The 23,400-nt window shown below is 34.9% G+C and overlaps 1 protein-coding gene and 1 long non-coding RNA gene across 5 annotated transcripts in view; one reads left to right on the top strand and one right to left on the bottom strand.

The window, feature by feature from the left end:
* Positions 1-14,714, top strand: part of LOC135322719 (uncharacterized) — a 28,471-nt gene extending 13,757 nt beyond the window's left edge. Inside the window, exon 3 of the long non-coding RNA XR_010383490.1 lies at positions 14,615-14,714. This is a non-coding gene — a long non-coding RNA (uncharacterized LOC135322719). The remainder of the gene's footprint in view (positions 1-14,614) is intronic.
* Positions 1-23,400, bottom strand: part of NAALADL2 (N-acetylated alpha-linked acidic dipeptidase like 2) — a 1,176,025-nt gene that overhangs the window by 1,037,894 nt on the left and 114,731 nt on the right. The window lies entirely within an intron of this gene.

The raw sequence follows: 23,400 nt of genomic DNA, 5'->3' as shown, positions 1-23,400 counted from the left end.
CCATATATTGAAAATAATCAGATACCAGTATCTCCAATACCTGATTTTGTTTAAGAAATTAAAGAAGACATATTTTTAAAAATTTACTTAAACATATTAGGAAATGTGTAGCTTTCATTAACGCACATACACTTAAATGTAGACAGTTACTCAGAGACACACCCTTCTTATGTTTATGTCTTTTGTGCCAAGAGCCTATGAATAGTCATGTGTTGTGAAAAAAGCATCAATAACTTCACCATCTAGAAAGTCAGTTTTCTCCTAGTTAGGTACATATTTGCAGTCTAATTTAGAGTAAATAATTGCTAAAAAAAAAAAAAACCTGCTATGAAATAAATGTTGTCTCACCTATTATAGCTATCAACCTTGTAGCCACTCTGCTAAAACTATGAGACCTAGTACCTGTCGATGAGTGAAAGCACTCAGTCGAGCAATCCACAACTGGAGAGGATTAGCTTACAACTGCTGCCACTATCAGCAAAACAGCAAGAAGTAGACAGTTCATTTTACAGAAACTTAATGGAGTGTATGGCTCTCGCTGCTTAATACAAGCACTGTCAAGGCATCTAAGCAAAAAGTCTCAGCTGTCACCACGGACAGGCTGAGGAGAATTATTTGTCACAGTAGACTAGATAAAGCACCATTAGAACGGCGCATGGTGCCGCTACCATACGTCTCCATATTGTAGCCAGAGACAACATGCTTATGGTTGCCACAGACATATGACAAAGGCACGTCCTCAAAAGACTTTCATCACATAATAGATATGAGAGTTTAACATTATGTCCTTAGCATTTCAAAGGTGACAGCAGCCCAAGAAGGCTTGATAATATCTTTATAAGTATATACATTTGCTTATGAATCCACATATTTATTTTATATTTTATGAAGAAGTTACCCACACACAAATACACACTCACACAGACATTCCCACACATATAACCTAGCAATATCTGTGAGTCAACTTTTTGGATAATTTTTTCTATGCAAATCTAAGAGCCTTTGATTTGACTATTAAGAACATATATACAAATTACTACTGAAAACCTGAAAAATTTTAAAAAAATGCATATCATGAACAAATTATATATTCTCATCATCTTCTTTATCAGGACACTGAGAATATATATATTTGCCTAACTGGTAAAAAAAATCAAACTATCACTTGAGATTACCAATTATAATAAGTTTCTGATACCAAGATAAATTATAGTTTCTTTGGCTATGCAGAAATCCACCACTTTCACTTGAAAATAAGTCCTGTATATATAATATAGCACAGCCCTAATTAAGCAACAATTTCTACAGAAATGTGGTTTCAGAGGGAGAAAACAAAAATAAAAGTCTCTGCTTAAAAATTGATGCAAAGGATAAAAATAAATAATGCACTTAAATCTAATTTCACTAAATCAAAGTATGTAACTAAATATTTTTAAAATAGGGGATTGTAATTAATTTCTACTTAAATATCCTTCTATGTTTCTTTTAATTTATTAGGATTTTAATCTGAATAATACTTACAAATGGCTACTCATAAAATTAGATAAGTAACCGTTTCAGAAATAAATACAGACCATTATTTCCACTTCTAGTCATTCGTTCACTCATTCAACCTACATACTAAAAGCTAACTAAGTGATAGGTATTTAGCCACTGGGGATTAATCTGAGGGATAAAGAGAGTGAGACATGGATCATTTTCTCAAATAGCTTATAACACAGAGATGAAATATGCACACAAATAAATATAACATAGGAGAGAAGGTGCCACGAGAGGAAACCTTCCATTGTTAAGACAGCTGGAAGCCAGGACAGATCAAGTCTGTCCAGAAAATGAGCAGTGGTGGAAAAGGGGATCCCCAACCACAGCATTCAATGGGACACTCTTCTAAGTCCTGAAGTTAAAATAAGTGAGTGAATATCTCATATTACAAAATCAGAACACACTAATTGCAACAATTATGATCCCAAAGACTTCGCGAGTGAATCCCTTCTATCCCATTTATTGAGAACTAAAAATGATAGAGTTTTAAGCTAAGGAAGGATATGATCAGATTTGCATTTTAAATGTCTCACTCTGCTGCAGTGTGGAGATGGAAATGAGAGAGGAAAAAGATTGTATATAGAAAGACTCCCTAGAAGGTACAGAGAAGAGAGTGAACGGAATAGGCCTGAGACTGCTATCCTCACAACGGCCTGTTGGCCAGGTTGGCCCTTGGTTGGCATCTGGAAACTTTGATTTCAAGAGTTTGCTGGCATCACCTGATAAGAATATGTAGCTGCGCCTAACCTATTTGTGGAAACAATAAAGTTTATGCTGAACACCTGATTTTCTTCTAAGAGACCAGAATCTTGGATGTGTCTGACAAAGAGTGTGTATGTGGTTCATTTCCAATAAAAACCCTGGGCATTGATCTCCAGTGAGCTTCTCTAGAGACAACATTGCACCCATGTTGTTATGAGTCCTTGCTGGAGGACTTACACATGTCCTGTGTGACTCCGCTGGGAGGGGACCCTTGGAATCTTGTGCTTGGTTTCCTCCAGGCTCTACTCAATGTGCCGTTTGCCTTTATTGGTTTATTTTGGTACCCTTTCACTGCAATCAGTCATGGCCATGAATACAACTATATGCTGAGGCCTAGAGAAATAGCAGACTTGGGGATGGTCTTGGGGTCCCTGACATAGAAGCCTTCATTGTCTCAAAGGTAAAGGAGGTCTGAACTAGTGCAATGATAAAAGAGATGAGGGGCCAGTAAAAGTAAGTGGTTAAAAGCAGGGCCATCTGATTCAAACAGACTTAGATGCAAATTTCAGCTCCAGCACTGATCAACCATGGGCAAGGTATATTCCTATGAAACGTTTCATAGGAGATGCCTAGCACCAGTTGGATATCTTCAACAGAAGATAGTCACAAGATCTACATGAAACGCATTTCTGCAGACAGAGGCATGAGAACCATGAAAATACATGAGTTCGCCTGGACAGAAAGTCTTTAGTGAGAAGAAGAGTAAGCCCAGATCTCAGTCACAGAAATTAACTGTTAGGGACAGAAAGTAAGAGAGGAACCCAAGATGGAGTTAAAGCAGTAAGTCTTGTAGTCTGAGTCCTAGACCAGCAGGATCAGCATCACCTGGAAACTTGTTACGAATTTTCCTCCTCTACCCATACCTATAGAAGAAGAGAATCTAGGGTCCAATAATCTGTGTTTTACAAATACTCCAGGTGGTTCTGATGCATGCTGAAGTTTCAAAACCACTGAAATAGTGTATAAAACTCTAATCAGTAACTCAGAGTCTAAACATATAGTCATAAAGCTGAAGAGAGCCGTATCATTAATGTGCATAGAAAGTGGTGAGAGAAGACTGTCAAAGAGGGATGGTCTAGGAGTGTCATTGTCTACCCAGAAGCCCAGCAAGAAAAGAGCTTGGATGTACTCACTGCATTTGGCAACAAAGCTTTACCAAAAACAATTTTACTAAAGCATGGGGGCAGAAGTCAAATGGCAGAAGGTAAAGAATAATGGAAGGTGAAGAGATAAAGACACAGAGAGCCTACTATTCTTTCAAGAATTTTAAGTGTAAAGGGCCAGGGAGTCATGTCAGCTTTTGTTATTTCATATTGTTTTTTTTCAAGGTAGGAGAGAGTTGACATGAGCAACAGAGAGAAAGAAGCTGATAATAAATAGATGAAAGAAAGAGGACAACCAGTAGAGCAAAGAAAAGGACTGGAAAAAAAAAAGAGAGAGAGAGAGAGAGAACATGCAGAAAGGTGAGGTGGAGAGAAGGATTAACAGGAAGCTGGGGAGTACAAATCAAAGTATAAAACATATATTTGCAGTAGAGCCATTTTTTTCCCAAGCTGCATGATTTCCTTTCCATATTGTGCATCTGAGAAGATTTAAAGCATAGAGATTGAAATGTAATAATCTTTTCTACATTCCTGGTACCTAATACAGTAGATATTCAATACATGGTTCATAAAAGAAAATTTTATTAAAAGGACAGATCTCATGTTAAGCACTCTTTAAAGTAAAATAAAATGAAAGAAGAATTGATGTAACAAGAGGAAAAGGAGATAAAAAGGGGAGAGGGAAAGAGAGGAGAGAAAAAACTGATGGCTGAGAGGTTTGTACTGGAAGCGCTACTTCCAGCTCACAGGAGAGATGTGTACATCTCTCCTCAACTCCAATTTCAGTGTTGGGATTGTGGTGGTTTGAGATTAACCGTGATGGGTGTATTTACACCATAGAAATAGGCAAACATAGGGCTTACTTTTCTGAAGAGTCGGCTATTAAATATTACCAGCATATGACTCGGAAATGCTAAGTAGTGGCAGAACAAGGAAGCAAGAACTAGCCATTTAATGTTTACTTACTCTGGACTCCATCAGCAAAGCTATAAGAAAAGTAACTGATGTTTGTATTAGGCACCTATAAACTAGGTCTCAGACAGTTAAATAATTTCGTAGCTCATAAGGGATTTACACTAAAATCTGTCAACTCTAAAACTTACTTTCATGTTTCCCATGCTTGCTTTGTCATCAAAGCCATCTGGATCTCTGGTTGAAACATATATATTTCTGTGTCTCTCTCCAGTCCTACAAAATCAGAATCTCTAATGGAAGGACTTGGAAATCTAATGACCTATGTGATTGTTATTAGCAGGCAAATCTGGAAAATCCTGCACTATATCACACTGTCTCAGCAGTTCCTTCTTTGGTTTACTATTCTGGGTTACGAGTATAAAAGGACTCAGAGCTGCAGTCCAGCACAGGATTAAAAATTGGGTACTAGCTAGTAACGTACGTTGTAGTCCTCAGTAACATGAAACATGTAAAGAATGAGAAGGAAGAACAACCTGCAAAGGTCAGAGTGAAGTTGCCTAGACTTGGGGGCAGGATCCTCTGGTCAGAGATGATCAGGTCTTACGAATCCTCTGAACAATGCCCATGAAATAATTTCCATTTTACAATGGAGGAAAAGAAGGCTCGGGGGGCAGAGGTAAGAAACCTGCTTAGAGTTGCATCAAAGGTAAGTAGTAAAGACAGGAGTTAAACAACAGGATGATCCCATGTTCCAACCACTTTGCATTGCCTTTACACCCTTTGATGGATTTAAGCTTTAGGAAACAAATTGTAATACTGGCAATGATTATGTCAAAGCATCAGCTTTGGTATAGATAATAAAACTGATAAGATCATTTTTCTCCCTTTAAGTTATACTCTAAAGTAGCTGACTAACTAAAGAAGGAAAGTCCTCAGTCAGTCTTATTAGTTATTTGCATCTAAAATAAATGAACCACTAAATTTAAACAGCTATATTCTAGAACTATGTAAATATCACGGAAAAGTCAGGAAATCTGTAAACCATTTCATAAATTACAAAGCAATGCACGTGTAACATGACAGAGCTCCCAGAACCCTGCCAGCACCTGGCAGGAATTTTCATTAGGCACGTGGTATTAATCTCAATGATTCCTCACCCATCATTACTCTTCAGGGTGCTGACATGCTGTACATGATGGGAGCCTTAACTGGAGGTCTGTCCTCCATCCAGCCAGAAAGCTGAAGAGCAAGCACGAACAAGAAAATGAACTGCACCAAGACAGGGCTTGTACCAAGGACTGATGATTCATGGGTTTGAGGGAATAAACCACAACCTGAGGATAAAGTCTTTAACTTGGATTTCTAAACAAAAAGCCAGCATTTCTTACTATACACAAATCAGCTTTTTCCTTTTTTCAGGAAAGCAAGGTAGCCATACTGGTTAAGAGTGTGAGCTCTAGAGTCAAACTGTGTAGGTCTGAATTCTAGCTCTGTTACTTAATAGCTGTGTAACCTCAAACAAGCATGTTAAAAAAACAAAACAAGACAAAAACAAAAAAAACCACCCTCTTCGTGCCTCAGTTTCCCCATCTGCAAAATAAAAGTATTAATAGCAGTACCTTCCTCAAGAGTGAAGGCTGGATTAGTTAAAAAACTCACAAAACATTTAGAACAGTGTCTGACGTGTACTAACCATGAATAAGTTTGCTAATACTCTTTCTGTTACTCTTTCAAACAAACTGTCCCTGAGCCTAACTATACCAGATATGAATTAGAAAGTTTATGCTGACAGTAAGATAACTTATTTAGCAATCTGCAGTGAAAATATTTCATTAGGAAGGTTTAATAAGAAGGTCTCTGGAAAATAGTAAGTTACCGTACAAGATCGTAGGAATGTATATGACTATTCATACTGTCCTACAGGAGAATTTGAAAACCTTATTACAGTGAGTCTGAGCTCTTACTGCACTAGCCTGCTCACTAATTGTCTCACTTGTTTAGTTGGAGGAAGGGGAACTGATAGCTGGGAAAACTGAAAAATCTTTCTCTCTCTCTCTCCCTTTCACTCTCTGTAACTTACACACAATTTACAGACACAGCAAGCATAGTCACACTCAAGCACATTAAATTCAAATCTTTTGCTAAACAGTTGATCCTTACGAGAAAAAAAAAAATAAGGTCATAATAGATCCTACAGAGAGAATTTAGACTCAACTTTAGAGTTTATGAAAACTGTTCTTTTAGAGGCATTGTTATCCAGATAAATAATGGAAAAAAGAGAATTTACTAGAAGCAAAGATCTTTGTTACTGAGGAGCCAAATTATAAAACTCTGCCGTTCTGCAATGATTTCTTCGTATGTTGTACTTTCAAACATTCTCTCTAGATGAGATCAAGTAAATGTATTCACTTTAAATATCTGATTAATCACCCAAAGATGAAAAGGACTCTAAGAGAACCTCCCTTGATATCAGAATTATGTAGATCATTCCTGAGCACTGGTCCCAGTCCTTGCCCAACTACTGATTCTAATTACTTTCTCAGGTATTGCTCCCTCAGGATGGCCTAAAAATATAGCCTACTACCCCATCTTTTAAAAAGGAAATACTTTGTTCCAAAATGAAGACTCCATTAGTCTATAAGACATTTTATAGAACTCTAGGCCAGCTTTCTTCATAACAAAATGCTGAATAACATCTCTCGATCAGGCAATTTCCATAATGAAGATTTGGACATGACTCACTATTATACCTATTTTATACTGAAATCTCGTTTTTAAAACATAACTCACAAAGGTATATGTCTTTCCTTAAGAGTATTATTAAAGCAACAATGAAAAGTTTAAAAATCATTTCAGCCGAGAGAATAACATTTTTGATAATTGTGGAAAAGACTTATGTCTGATGAGGTATTTTGGCCAAGAGAAGCAAAACAGAAACAACAACAAAAATTGCAAAACATCAAAACTCGTAAGCCAACTAATCAACTAAACAAAAAAACTAGAAAAGTCATCTTTAAGCATGTCTGTATATTCTGTGCTAACATTTCATGCTTATATGAGGATTTGAAATTCATGACTATTAAAAGACTAAACTTTCTGAAAGAGAAGGAAAAAAGTACAAATGTGTTACATTACAGCAAATGCTGAGATAGTAACCATAATTCTTCAAAGGTCTTTAAGTGTGCAAGGTGCACTTTGCACTTCTGTCTTCTCCCTGATCCAAGTACCAGCTGCCCTGCCAGCAAGGCGATGGGAAGCTTGCACTTCCACGCCCCTTCCCTCTGGCATTGCCACCACCTTCTAGTGACAGGCTGTCTTTCACCCGAGACAACGGAGGTGTCCTCTGAGCTCACTGAGCTTCAGCAGACAGGCTGAAAGCTTGTACTAACAACACAACAAACCGTGAGTTGGCAAGTACTTCGCAGCCTGTTGTGATTTTATCTGTCATGCTTTTCTACTTGTCTGGCTAATCCAAACACAATTCCTGATTCACCCTTCTCCCTCTGAGGGACCTAGGAAATACACACAAAGAGCCAGGCTGCAAAAGTATATAGTTCGTGACTTTGTCCCCAGAAGACCACTGGGAGGCTCAAAGAGCCTTGTCTGCCTTAAGATGAATGAGAAACATTGTTATTGGGTATCTTTCAGTTTGTCTATCCCCAGAGGATCAGCCAAGGTTCTTAGTCTATCGATATCCCTCACAGCCTTCAGACAGTGAATAATGTCTGTTGAATCAGGGGGTCCCCTCTTGAAGAGATGTTAGTTCTGCTTTCTCCTCAGTCACACCTGCAGTTGCTGTGGTTGTATTATTAGGAAGGGGAAATCTGTTCACCTCTCTGGACTCCGTACCAGCAGCAACTGTGGAGAAAGGAAACATGTGATACTAGTGGAAACCTGCTTTTAAATGTTTTCCCTTGCATTTCACCGAAATAGCTATAGCTGGCATTTATTGGCTATCTATTTCCTGTCACATAGTGCTCAGTGTTTCCATGCATTATCTCAATTAGTCCTCTTCACACTACCACCATCACCACCACCACCACCAACAAAAAACTAAAGAACTATGAATGAGTACTGTTACTGTGCCCAGTTTATTGATGATGGCATTAAGGTTTAGCGAGGTTATACAGCTTGTCCAAGGAAATAATGGTATTGGAATTTGAACCCAGAAGACTAAATTCAGAACTTAGTAACTTAATAGTTATGTTATTCTACTGAGAGGAATTTAGTCACTGCTCTATTTACTTATGTAACTGTGGGTTTGGTTTTGTTGGCATTCAATAAGCAACAGCTTCTTTTTTGTTTACTTAATACTGATGAGATAGATACATTGAGTATAATATAAAACTTAATTTTCTTTTCAAACAACTTTTTAAACGTTGGGATAATTCATATTTATACCCAATTTGTAATTTTATTCCAATTTTTAAAAATTCAAGCAAGAAAAGTCTTATACAATATCTTTTAAAATCTTATCTACTGAATGAATGCTAAATATTAAGTTATTTTAAATATCAGGTTTAAAGGTGGAGTTGTAACTATGTAACTATTAAAGGATGAATTAATTGCATTGTGTTTTCATATACAGCATAAGATAAGAAGGATCACGGAGGGTTGATTACCAAGATGGCTCTTTAAAACATTTGTATATATACACGGCAGGGAGGAAAACTATGGTTTTGATTAATCAGTTGAGAAGGACCACAAAAGGGAGAGGTAGGAAGACAGTAAGGAGATTTAGAAAATAAGTCTGGTTTCCAAAAAGAGAATTTTGCTTTACTTCTTCATGTTTCCAAAACACTACTTTCTTGGAATAGTAGGAATACCTAGCAACAACCCAAAACAAGGTGTTTTGACCCTTAACAACTAATGTGAAGACACAAATAATACCATAATCTCTAAGCGAAAGAAATGACAGTATTCCTCATTTGTGCCATTTTCAAATATGTAGGTGATTGCTGACCTAAAAAAGCCCTAACAGGCAATAAATACCAAGGAATTTAAAAAAAAATCTTGGGCTCTCATATTTAATAATCTCATATTCTATTTGCTGCAAGTTTATCAAAATGATTAACTCAGTAACAAAATTTTTCAGAAGAGTTTTGATTTATGGACTTCTTTTCATTGGCTCTTTCAGCTTTCTAATGCCACATTTTGGTGTGAAATGCCTAAATTATCCTTCTAAAACTACCTATATTTGCTCAAGATCTCTGCCTTCAATTCTCATTCACTGCTGTGATCATAAATGGCATCATCTCCCTGAGTGCTAATTTGTCAGTAAATAACAAAAGCCTTTGAAATCTGCATACCTTTTGACCTAGATATTTCTAGCCGTTTATCATGGAAAAGTGCACATAATTAGCTACAAGGACTATGTCTTATTTATAATATTTTAAAAAATAGAAAACATTTCTAATGTCTACTACTAGGGAGCTGATAAAATAAAATGTAGGACCATCAATACAACAGAATACTATTAAAGAAGGTAATTTAGATGTAGAGTGCCTGGCACATAGTCAGTGCTAAATAAATAATTGCTTAATCTGAAGATGAACAAATATTCACTGAAATTTGCAATCATTTAAAAAAACTGCTGAAAGTAGTTTTACCCAACCTTTATTAATTGTATATTTTTTACTCACATAAGAATATAGTTAACATCTACAGGGAGCTTGCTATGTGCAAGGCACAATACTAAGTGCCTTATATAAATTAATACATTTAATCCCCATAACAGTCCAATGGGGGATATGGTATTATTATCCCCACTCTATAGCCTAAAAAAACAAAACAGAAGCATAAGGAAAATAAATAACTTGCCCAAAGTCAAAGAGTTAGTAAATGACAAGGCAAGGATTTGAAGACAGTCAATCTGTCTCAAGAGTCTGTGCTCTTAACCAGAAAATCTGCTTGCCTCATACCATATTCTACTGCTTATACAGAAAAGTCTGAAAGGCTATTCAGCATGAGAATAATGTGAAAGTGGTTATTTCTAGTTACCAGATTAATATCATTTTTCTACAATAAATGTGAATTAGTCTGTCATTCATTCTTAAGTGGAAAAAAATGTCTTCTGACCACAGAATGAGCTAGAGTCAAGAACAGTAAGAGGTCTCATGACTGAGAACTACTAACACAGACCCAAGGAAGGGATTCTGATATCCCATAGCTCCACATCTTTAGATAGATATCTCTGAATTGTCAACAAATCTGATCAATGACTCCTTCTGAACCTTGACATCTCACAGAGTAGAACAATATTGTTCTAATCCATCAACATTTCCCTCTTGCTCTCACCAATTTGAAGTCACCTTACTGATGTCTATTTTCCCCATTAAGGCTGGTGCAAAGTTTTTATGCTTCTACACCATGCCTTCCACTAGCAGAAAATTGGAATCAATATTTTAGAAGATTTCTATGATATAGTGAGCTCAGCTGGTACTCCTACAATATAGCCGAATGCAGTGATTCTCAACCCTAGCTACTGTATTTTTTAAAACTCCGCAGTGATTCTGATGCACAGCCTGGGTTGAGAGTTTCTGCAGTATATATATTACAGCATAGTTTGTCAATCAACTTGTGGTACTTCAGTGGCCAGAATCACAACATTAGTATATGAAACTGAGTAACACTCAATTTCAAAATATGTATTATTATGCATATTGTTATATATACAACTAATAAAAATCTTTGCAACTTCATTTACAATGGGAAAATAAATACGAATAATAAGAATGGGTTATTAAATTTAAATTAACGTATCTGATTAAAATATTATATTTACAAAAGAATGTAAGAGCAAGTGTAAATGCAAAACTGAAAAATCAAGAGAAAGGGAGCTTCTGAATGTAACCAAGACAGGTGCATTTCCAGTGAATAATCACAGACCTACTGATCAAACTAATACTGTTCTAAGTGAAATCATGCTGGCTTTAAATAATAGAGCTTCAATATGCATACAGTAGTATCCAGGATTTAGTAAAATTGACAAAGGACCAAGAAAACACATAGCAGCAAAGAATAAATATCTGAGATGGTACAAACTAAAAATGCATGCTATCTTTCTCTAGGATATTTAACTGTCATGCGAGATGCAGATCTTCAATTAAAGTTAGGCGAGAGCACTTGACCATCACTTGTTAAACCACTAAAGATAAAAATAAAAATAAAAATAAATTTTAAGTACCGACAACAAAATTAAAAAGCACTTTTGTCAGTAGGTTAGTAGGAAGTTGAAGTACACACCAAATCTTTAAAACACACACTATATCTGCAGCTGGTTTTGTTCTTCAGCCTATTCCCAGTGACCGTGTGTGTGTGTGTGTGTGTGTGTGTGTATTCATTTACTTTGTTTCACTTATGTATAATTTTCTGGTTAAAGTAAAATTGTGCTGACTGCTTCCTTCTTGAACACATCCTTCACATCTGTAACTCCACATGTGCTTGTTTCTCCAACCACTTCATCATCTGTTCTTTCTCAGGTTTCTCTTCTCTGAGATTACGAAGATAGAAGTTTTACCAATCTGTAATCTCTGTGGAGGATGATCCATGGTTTTAAATATAATCTATATGCAAGCCTATGACTGTGTCACCAACCCTGGCCTCTTGCAGAGGACCCTGACTCACATGTGTAACTCTAGCATAGCATCTCCATTTGTATATCTAATAAATAGACTTCTCAGCTCAGAACTCATAATTCCCTTCCCCTACAACCAACTGTATTCCTCCACAAGACATCTTCTCAGCAAATGGAAACTAGTTATTCCAAACAAAAAATTAAGTTACACTTAATTCCTTGTTTTCCCTCAACTCCCAAATTTACTGTCATTAAATCCAGAGCCCATCTACTTTTCTGCCTCTCCACTATTATCACACTTTTCCAAGCCACGACACATCTAAACTAGATTTCTGCAATGGACTCCTGTCTTACACTCCCCCTCCTAACAATATATTCTCGAAAAAGCAACTAGAGAGATCTTTTAAAAATCCCTTAAAAATTTAAATAAAAGCATGTCAACTGCCTATTTGAAACTCTCCTGTGAGTCCCAGTATCATTTAAAATAAAAATCCAAATTCGTAAGTCTGGCCTACAAAGCTCTACATAATCTTGCTCCTGCCAAACTTTCCAACCTCATTTGGTTTTGTTCTATCCTGCGCACTGTAGTCTTCACCCAGTGACCAGTTTTGCATTTCAAGAACATCCCAAATTCATTTCCAAGTTTGTGTCTCTATACCCTTCTCAGAGATATTTATATGTTGGGGGGCAGGTGAGACTGCTTTTTCCTCATTCCTAATGTTTCTTTACAGAGATGAGAAGCCGGTTTTACCGTTGGGCACAGATAAATTAAGGAACAAAGATGACATGTATATGATTTTAGACTGCATGTCTTTTAAGACTAACTAGAAAACAGGCAGCCAAGAAAACAACTCAAATTCATGGGCCATACCACAGAAATGATTTATTTTCAAGTGATTTTACACAGTTAGCCTTCAGAAGGCTTAGACAGGAATATAAGTAGTTGGACCCCTGTTCCATTAGCCTCTTCCAACCATAATACAAATACTACTGATAATCTAATAAAGATTTTGATCAACTTTTTTTTAATTATGTAATTGTATTATTGGCTTTATTACGCTTTATCTTAAACCATAAGTCCAATCCCCTAAATATTTGATTTAAGAAATCCTAAATACTCAATTTAAGAAAAACCAACAGATGAGAATACTCAATTGAAGGAAACTTTTTAAAAAATGTCAACAGATAAAGTTCTGATGCTGTTTTTCTGAAACTAAAGTGATCTAATGCACTTTCTGAAAAACATAACTGATAATCTTTTTGAGCATATCTATAAACTTTGAACATTCCAGCCATTAAAGAAAAGGTAACTAAAAACATGGGTCAACTACTTTTGTTCACTTACTCGTTTAAAATGCAAACTATTTAACAAATAAACAAATAAATGTAAACTAGAGCCCAAACCCATAATACATTTACTGGGTGAGACTGATATTACAAAGTCACAATAAAAAAAAAAAATGGAATCAGAATATCCCTTTAGATGAGTAGGGCAAGTTGCAAGAGTTAGGCAGAACTGTGTATTTTCCAGATGTCTAGCAAAGAAAATAATAGATTCATATTCCTCTTGCTGTAACTTCAGTAAATAAAAGATTTAAAACACTTACATATGTGGCTATCACACAATACCAATTCTTAAGAACTGTATTTTTTATCTTAGACTGTAAGCATCCTGCTGATGGTAATTATGCCTATTAACTTATATGATAAAAGATAGTATCTTTTTCAGTTATGCTTTTTTAAAATAATGATAATAAATCAAGGAAAAAATAGTGCGACAGAATAACTGAGTTTAAGCTTACCTATGGGAAATATAAAATATTTGGCCACTCATTAATTTTGAAGGTGGGACTCAGAAAAAAATAGATGTGGTCTTAGTGATAAAGAGCAGTCCTCTTGTGTCTGAAGATCTAGAAACAGATGGAAGAGTATTCCTCTTTCTGTAATATGCCATTATTTTTTCTTAGATTATGTTCATTTCAACCTTTGAAATCAAGTTCTAAATATTCAAATAAGGAAGGACATAAATCCTTGCTTTTCCAAGTACTGTGTGGACAAAAGCTTTAAAAGAGTGGAAAAGGAAAAATATAATAGCATGCAAACTCTCTGTGTACCCAAGAGGCTGAGACATTATCATAATGCCTCTATTATGGCAATTGCTGAAATTTAATGCTTGCAGATTTGACCCTACGGAGTATAGTGCAGCTTTTGCTGTAATAAAACACTTACTGTAAATGCTTAACCTTGAATAGAGTCTATGTTAATACAATTCCACAATAGATATTTTGACAACTGTCATTATATATTTAATGTATAAGCCACTTTGAACCAACTTATGTTACTTTTCCGGGTATCTGAAGTATCTTGCTTCATCCTTGCAAGGATGTATTGCTTTCCAGAATCTTTATGGGTCAAGACTCCACATACACTATTAAAAAAAAAAAAAAAAAAAAAAAAAAAGACTGGCATGGTACTATGGTGATTATTCAAGATTTAAAGAACTTAATAGAAAAAAATTATTCATGAAGCAGCATGTTTAAAAGTGCACACAGGTACAGTTTGATAGGTTATATATGATTCAGAATAAAATCATATAATTGGCAACACTTACCATATTATGGATTTATGCTGGTCTTTGCCATTACTTTGCATTAGTGTTATCTCAACTGCTTGCTATTTAATAACATTGTATTAAGTCATTATGTTTCATTTACAGGTGACAATCAGAAAGATGTAAATATGGCTTTCCTTGCCTTTGCAGAACAACTACAGTGAACAGCGTGTCTATCTTACAGCTTGAATTATATTCGCATTAGCTAAATGGAACCTAGATGTTGTCTGTTTCATTTCTTAAAATAATAAATGTAGAAAACTAGTAATGTTTTGAAAAGCAATCAAACAAAAACTGAAGTCTTCTTAGAAATAAATGATGAATATCTTCATATAAATGCCATATAAAGATAGAATTTGTAAAGGAAAGCAGAAATGGCTGTAGTTCCTATTATCCAATGAGAATCATTCATTTCCCAAAGCTATTTGTATATTCTATTAAGTGTAGCCATAATTCTTTTGTTGTTGTTGTTTTATCATATATTAATTTCACTCTCTGGTAATACAGCTTGCAGAATTTTCTTGAAATAAAAGCAAATATGTTTATCTTTCTCAAGTTCAGATATTTCACAGTCAGCTAGTTTATTTTCAAGCTATTGATCTCAACACTGCCCATTTACTCTATAGTCCACTGACATTCTTTCCTTCCCCATCATGCCCCGAAACAACTCTCCTGAAGATAACAAATGGCAACCTAACCACAAAATCCAATGGATAATCTTTTATACAATTCATTAGCTTATATTTCTCTTTCTCCCTCTTACCTGGTACTTTCAGTAAATTACAATATCCTGTTGATTCTACCTTCTTATTATCTTTAATATCCATCTCTTTTAATCATAATAGACTTCATTGTGCAACAGAAACAATTTCCAAATCACCATAGCTTAATACAGTGGAGATTTGTGGCTTGTAACATGTGTCCATTGTGGTTCAGCAGGAGGCTCTGCTCAAGGTAGTAACTCAGAGAACCAGGCAATGGAGTAGCCACAGTACTGTGCCAGAGACAACAGAGAGTTCTAGAGAATTCTGCATTTGTGTTTAAGGTTCAAGTACAGAGATGAACTGCATTACAATGCATTGGCCAGTATCACTTGGCTCCACCCAACCAGGAAGACTCAGGAAGTGCAACACTACCATGTGCCTGAAAGGGGGGTTAGGATGTCTGTAAATATTTGTTGGATAGTACTAATTGTAACAAACCATAATTTTTCAAAGCTCCTTACTGATGACAAAATCAAATCTATATCCTATATGTTGACTCTCCTCTCTCTCTGAACCCTTCCTTTCTCAATTATCTTCACACTCACTACTAAGAATTTGTGTTCCAAAGATGCTGAATTACTTGCAGGTTTTTTTAGAAAATGACATTGTTGCATGCATGAATGAATTATTTTAACTTTATCATCCCATCTGCTTCTCTAGTACTAGAAAACTGTCTTTTCAGTGTTAACTCAAAATATACCTTCTCTCTGAAATCTTCCCTGACCCCACCCAAATTTTGTTTCATACTTTCTATATAATTTCCCTTCATTAAAATAAATGTTATTGAACTATTTGCACTTCTATTCCCACTAGACTGTAAACAATGAGGTCAGAGGGTACATCACTTCAAATTTAGGTCCCTGACATCTAAGATAAAAGATAAACTCATAAACATGTATAATGGCCAAATCCAAATACCTGACTTCTCTATCATTTAACCTATTTGAAGACTGTTTTTTAAAATTATTTGGATTTTTGGCTTCCATAACAGAATTCTATTTAAATTTTCTTTCCATCTCCCTCATAGTCCCTCTGAAAGTTTGCTGCTGCTTTTCAAGAGGTAAAATAATTCATTCATCAAATATATATGTGGTAATGGTAGAGATGCAAGGGTCTAACCTCATGCTTCCTGGTCAGTACCAACGACTTCAACTATCATCTATACATATGGATGACTGCCAAATCTCAATCTGCAGTCCAGTTCTCTGTCAAGCTATACAAAATTGTGTGCAACCAACTACATGCCATTCCCATTTCATCACCCCACAAGTCAAACTCAAAATTTTTTCCTCAAATCCATTTTTGTGTCTTCTCTTTCCAGGTTGATTGTCATAACACAGTGACTCAAAATACAGCCTGGGAATAATTCTATGCTCCACCTTTTCTCTTTCACTCCCACATTGAATCAGTGAACAAATCATGCTGTGTTCCTAGTCTGTTACCATTTCTTACTTCCAAGTCTCCATCTTTTCTTGGCTTAAATTTTTGCATCCTTATAGATCTCTCCATTCTAGTTTTGCCATCTTCCTATTCATCCTTCCCTCTACCATTAGATTTATCTAAAATGCCAATCTGATTGTGTCACTCTATTTGCAATCCATCAACAGCTCCTTGTGGCTTTAGCCTGACACCTAAGGATGCACCTATCCAGGTTTTGCACGCTATGATCTATCTAATCCAAATGACTTTTGAGCCAATAAAGCTATAATTCTTCAACTCTCTGTGCCTTTCACATTCAGTATTTTTCACCCTTCATTCCCCACTTATCATTCAAAGCTCAGCTCAAAATTTCCTTGTTCAGCCAACCTTCTCTGAAGAACTTTACATACTTTTCTATCCTTGGATGATGAACTCCTCTAGAGTGCCTACCCAGTACAATGTCCCGCAGAAAATGCTCAATACTAAGTACATTTTAGGAAGAGAAAGAAAGAAGTGCCAAGAAGATATAGATAGATAGATAGATAGATAGACAGACAGACAGACAGACAGATAGGTATGAATGAAAGTAACTGCTCTATAATATAATTAAGAAAGTATTGGAAAAAATTAGACTATATAATATGCATACTCTCTCAACTAGAAAAAATAAAGAAGATAGAACAGACTTTGTTTCTTATACCACTTTCTTGATTTTGGTTAATTAACCCAAGGACAGTTAGAGGAGCAGAACAAACTGGGGGGAGATGGTAAAAGATCAACACATCTTGGTAATTAATAATGGAAGTCAAGCCATATCATTTTATTTATAAACAAAAATTTTTAGATTTAAAATATCTAATGTATATTTAATCTAAAAGACTGAAAAAAACTATTATGCTTGCATATAAAAGCATTGGTGGCAGCAGGCAGCAATAGTGAAGTGTTCCCTTCCTTGTCAATACTTTAAATATAAGAGCAAATTTGTCCTTTCAGAGTTAAAACTAGTAAATCCAGACATAATGATAAAGTTAGCCATGAGGAATTTAGAAATAAACAGAAATCAGTCAAGACATTTGGGTATAATAACCTGATTTTAATTCAGAAGCAGAAATATTCTACTGCCCCTATTTGGGAAAAATTAACCGTGAACATAAAGATACCGGGTCAACTGCCCTACAGCATTAAGAGTGAGCAGTCGAAACACTCAAAAGGGAGAACATATACCCAGAATTGTCCACCTAAAAATAAGTCCTTAGGAAAGATACATTTATGTTACCAGACAAGTCTGTTCAATTGTTGGCAGGGAAAATTCTTCAGGCCTCATTCAAACTGTGTGAAATACACACAAAATTATCTACCAAATAACTAGAAGGAAAATAAGTGTCTCTAAAATATATGAAAAGGTAATATATGAAAAGGCATACAACCTCACTTAGAAAAATGCAGTTGTCATCTATATTAATATATTGTTTCCATATACACCAATTGACAAAAATACCAGATTTGACCATACACTTAAACGCTTTGGCTATGGGATGACAAAAAACATCTTACATATTTCTTGGAATAGTATAAATTAGCACAACCACAGAGAGGAAGTTTGGCAATAACTATCAAAACCACAATATACTTCAACCCAAAAATCCTATCTCTGGGGATTTATGTTACTGATACACTTGAAATGTACTAAATGATACATGAACAAAATTTTTTGTCACAGTAAAAGGCTGGAAACAACTCAAATACCCAGCAACAGGTACTGATCAAATTAACATACAATGGAATATTATGCTGCTCTTAAAAATAATGCCACTTTCTATTTAGAAATGAAAAAATGTCTTCAAGGTTCGTTGTTAAAAGATAAATATAAGGAATGGAATACAGTCTGTAGTATGCTGCCATACCAGTACAGTAAGAATATATATTTCTATTTGCTTGTTATGCGTTAAAAACCAAGGGAAAAAATAGGTAAAAATGTCATCATGGCAGTGACTGAGGGACTAGATAGATGAGGGACTGGTGGAAGCAGACATTTAGTTCTACACCTCTTTGTATTGTTTGATTTGTAAACCATGTAAATATTTTACTTATTCTGAAAGTATGAAAAAAAAAAAAACAATTAAATTAAAACAAGACAAGAAAACTTGCACACCTTTACCCAAACTCTTTAATTCCCAGGAAGCCTTCTGAGCATTTATTGGACTTTCTGGATAAACCAATACCAAGGAAGAAGTTTCCCAGAAAAAAGATTATAGCCTCCATCTTAACACAATAAACAAATTGCAAGTTTGCCTCATACACTTTTTTCATTAGGCATGTGACTGGCGTGAGTCTGAGTATCTGATAAAATCAACACTAGGACACTGACAGGACTATGGGCCAGAGGTATAAGGATGGAGCACTCATCAAAATGAATCCTATGAGCTTATAAGCCTTTCAAGTAAACAGCCATTTAGACTTGACCTCTTATCACTCAGAACACATACAATGTGTGTCCTTTTATGTACAAGTAACTCCTTGATAATTGTTAAGTTGAATTACATGGAAAAACTTTTACATTTTAAATACTGATATATTTGCAATGCAGAAGACTGAACAGTAAACTCAAATGGATTATGCACTTAAAACTGTTTGCTCTCACTTTCATACAGGGGACATTGATGGAGGGCACAAACATAAGGCTTTACTCACTTACATTTAAACAAGTCTGACTTGTTTCTTTTAAACTACCACTTTGTTCTGGCCTCCACAACCTTCCTCTCCCTTCCCATTGCCCTTTGCATATAGTCTAAACTTCATTTTCATTATTATTGAGGTCTATCTTTCCTTCATCCTCATTTAGAACAAGTTACAGAAATTTGCCTTCTTGTTTGTATAGAAAATAGCAAAAAGTAAAAACTTTGTAACTTTGTATGTAACTAGTCTTAGTAACTGTTATATATTATATTATAACTGGTATGCTTAATCATTACACAGTTCAGTTGTATGCTAATAACCTCAAATTTATATCAAATCAAAACTCCTACAATTATAAAACTTGAGTAAATCTTATTAAGATATTGTCACTTTTTAATTATAAAATATCTCTTCTGTATATTTATAAAATGGGTTTTGGGATATGTGAGAAAGAGATGCTTTTTTCTAAGGCTAAACAATTCCTTTAAGATGTCTGGGGGACAAGAGTCCTTATACTTAGAAATATACCAAACGAAACTAGCCCAGGCAAGAAGTAAGTAGTTTATCAGCACTGCACAATATCTAATCCTCAACACTTGTCTTCAAAACTTAAATTATGCATTGGGGTCTCCAATTCAATTCTGTCTAACCTGAGATTTGAGATATAAGATTTTGATTTCTGGAGTCTCTTATGCAGTGTATTTAAAAGCCAGGTATTGACTCTACTGCCCATCATTGACATAGTGTTCCTAGATCATGAACAAAATCTGATCAGGTGCTCCCCTGTTAATGACGTGACCAGGTATTAATTCCATCTCTGTAAAGTCCCTGCCTGGAAGAATGCCACATTTGTGAGTAGTCCTGACTTCTGACACACAAGTTGTTTGAGTCAGATAGTGCTTTTTCTCAGAGTCAGGGAAAAGCAAATTCATTTAATGGGCAGCTGTGATGTGGGTGATATCAAAAACTGCACATAAGAAATGATGCCTAGAAATCATTCCCTCTGAATTTTAAAGGCTGAGTAAAAAGCCAGGGAGTAGGCAAACGATGCTAACAGAAACAGAAGGAATGTAAGAATCAATGAAAGAAAGAATATTTTCTTCCATACTTTTAAAAGTCATTGCTAGGCCCCCCTAAACATGAAAGTTAGAATCATTAGTTAGCTGATTACTCAGAAATTCAGCAAAATCATATTAAATTTCATGTAAAGTGTCAAAAGGGAAGATGGTGTCAAAAGGGACAATCTATGTTAGAGTATCAGCATATGGGATAATATTTTAAAAGATATAATTTTAATGTTTGCACATGCTAAACAGATGATAAATGAAGTAAAATAAGCAAAAGCAAATTAATTGGTCAATTCAAATCTCTTAGGATATATGTATGACTGGGGAAGGAAAGAGACAGAAACTGTAATTAACTGGATGATTATTGGACAGACAGATCAAGGCAGCATTGGTAGATTATCTCATTTATATATCATGTCACCTTGCATGGTCCGTAGCACATAACTTAATAAATGTTCTTAATAACATGCTTAATAAATGTGTTTTGTCATAGGCATAGAGACATGTTTAGTGTTTTATTTCTGTTAGAGGTGGTGTTTCTTTACCCCTCAGATGCCTTGCCTCCATAACACTTTATAGTGGATTCCAACTCCAGGTCAGTAAGTGCTACAAAGTATTGTGTAAAAACTATAAAGGGGAAGTTATTGTATTGGTTTAGCTTTGAAAACTATTAAGTATCACTTAATGAAAGAGAAAGCCTAGGAAAAAACTGACCTATAACACACAGTAAGGAAAGCCTTAACTTCCAGCACACAAGGAGTTCAGATAAGAGTATGAGTAAATATACCTCCTCTCTTATCTCCTGGCTTGGAATTCTTTGAGGGCATCCCCATAGTCTACTAATGTGCAAAAGGACCAAAGGACTGGAGAGCTTCTCGGACCCATTCTGTCTCCCACAATGGAGGTTCTTTCATTTGATACAAGCATGGAAAAAAAAAAAAATGACCATGGAAAATCCAAGTAAGTTTTGCTTTTTCCTAAGATGACTAATTCTTTTATCTTTTAAAAAAGAAATATTTCCTGTTTTTTTGTTTATTTTTATTTTTAAGTACTCCTCCTTTAGAGCCTTAATATATGCCTCGTCCACCTAATCCTCTTTTTTCCTCTGTCTCCCTTTCTCCCTCTCTCTCCTACTCTCTCTTCCTCTTCTAAATCTAAGAGAACAGAGACAGACAGGAGGAAAAAAAAGAAAACAATAAACATGATTTTTAAAAGCCTCATCTTCTACCATGAGTCAGAATTCCTTCTAAAAACCAGTGGGGTAAAAGTGAGAAAAGCAAAGAAAATTAATTATCCTTTCGGAATTATAATGCTAGATGGAATTAAATAAAAATATGAAAAAAATTAGTTATATCCCTTCAAAAGCTCACTTTTTATTTTATTTTTTCAGCTTTTTTTCAATTTTTAAATTTTTAATACAATTTTTGAAGTTTACTTTGCATTTACAGGCATTACAAATATTGGCTATATTCCCTGTGCTGTACAATACATCCTTGAGCCTGTCTTACACCCAGTAGTTTATACCTCCCACTCCCCCACCCCTAAACTGCCCCTCCCTCCTACACTCTCCTCACTGGTAATCACTAGTTTGTTCTCTATATCTGCAAGTCTGCTTCTTTGTTATATTCACTAGTTGTTGTATTTTTTTAGATTCCACATATAAGTGACATCAGACAGTTTTTGTCTTTCTTCGTCTCACTTATTTCACTTAGTACAATGCCCTCCAAGTTCATCCATTTTGCTTCAAATGGCAAAATTTCATTCTTTTTTATTAAATAAAATCAAAATAGATTAGAAACCTAAATGTAAGACCAGATGCTTTAAAATTCTTGGAGGAAACACAGGCAGAACACTCTGACGTAAATCACTTTTCATTTTAGTAAATTTCACTTACACTATTACAGTTGTCAAATTAATAGAGGTAAAAGTAATGAAATTGTTTAGTATTTTAACTGGAAGGAGAAATGATATAAATTTTTAATGTCTCAAGTAGAAAAATTTCCCTTTTTCAAAGAAAGCCTACATAAAATAATTTATTTGTCACACTTTTTATGCAGTTAAACTCGAACAATCATGCCTCTTAAGAAAAATTCCCACAAAAAGTGTCTTAATTGTGGATTTTTCAAAGAGAATGAGCAATTATCACCAAAAAGTTAACTTCTTATAAATAATTTGAGTGTTAAAAATATTCTCAAACATAATAAGGCTAAGTATTTTCTGGTTATTCCAAATTCCAATAGGTTACAATTTTATTTATCTTTTGTTATCATATCTTTGTCTTCATTGTTCTGTTGTGCCATCACTCACTTCCTAAATTCTCACGTATCTGTTCATTGATGATAAAAAAAAACATACAATGCAAAGGAGCTAACAAAATTTATTATTTGGTGACTACAGCAAGCACTATTCCTAAATCCCTTCCAATTATGAACACCCTTCCATTCAGATCTCTAAAATGGGAGGAAAAAAGTCGACAAACATACAAATACAATAGAAAAAAATAGAAAAGTAGGAATAAACAAGAATCACTCTAATCTTGTACTTTTAATATGTAGTTCTTACCTATTGTACTTCTAGATAAATAGTTCTATCAGTATCAATGTATTTTGATTTTAATTCTTGATTTTTTATTAAAGTATTTTGAACCTAAATGAGATTAACTTTTATGAGCCCTGCAAGAGTCCTTTATTTTCTTACTGGAAAGAAAATTTATTGTGAATTGAAAACACATATACTACAGGTGAAAGTAATCCTTTCCCCTGTAAAACATAAGGTTCAATTTCTCAGAAACAGTAGAGATATAACAGTATCTGCAATCACATTTAAAATTCTTAAGTATTTTTGAAGTTAAAGTGACCTGGGAGATAAACAAAAAGACCTAAATCAAATATCTAAAAATGAAAACTACAATGTGTGAGGTGAAAATACACAATCATTGAAATTAATGGTAGATTAGCCACTGCTG

The sequence above is a fragment of the Camelus dromedarius genome, chromosome 2 (assembly GCF_036321535.1).
Source record: "Camelus dromedarius isolate mCamDro1 chromosome 2, mCamDro1.pat, whole genome shotgun sequence".
NCBI lineage: Eukaryota > Metazoa > Chordata > Mammalia > Artiodactyla > Camelidae > Camelus > Camelus dromedarius.
This window is presented reverse-complemented; position numbering and strand designations above follow the sequence as displayed.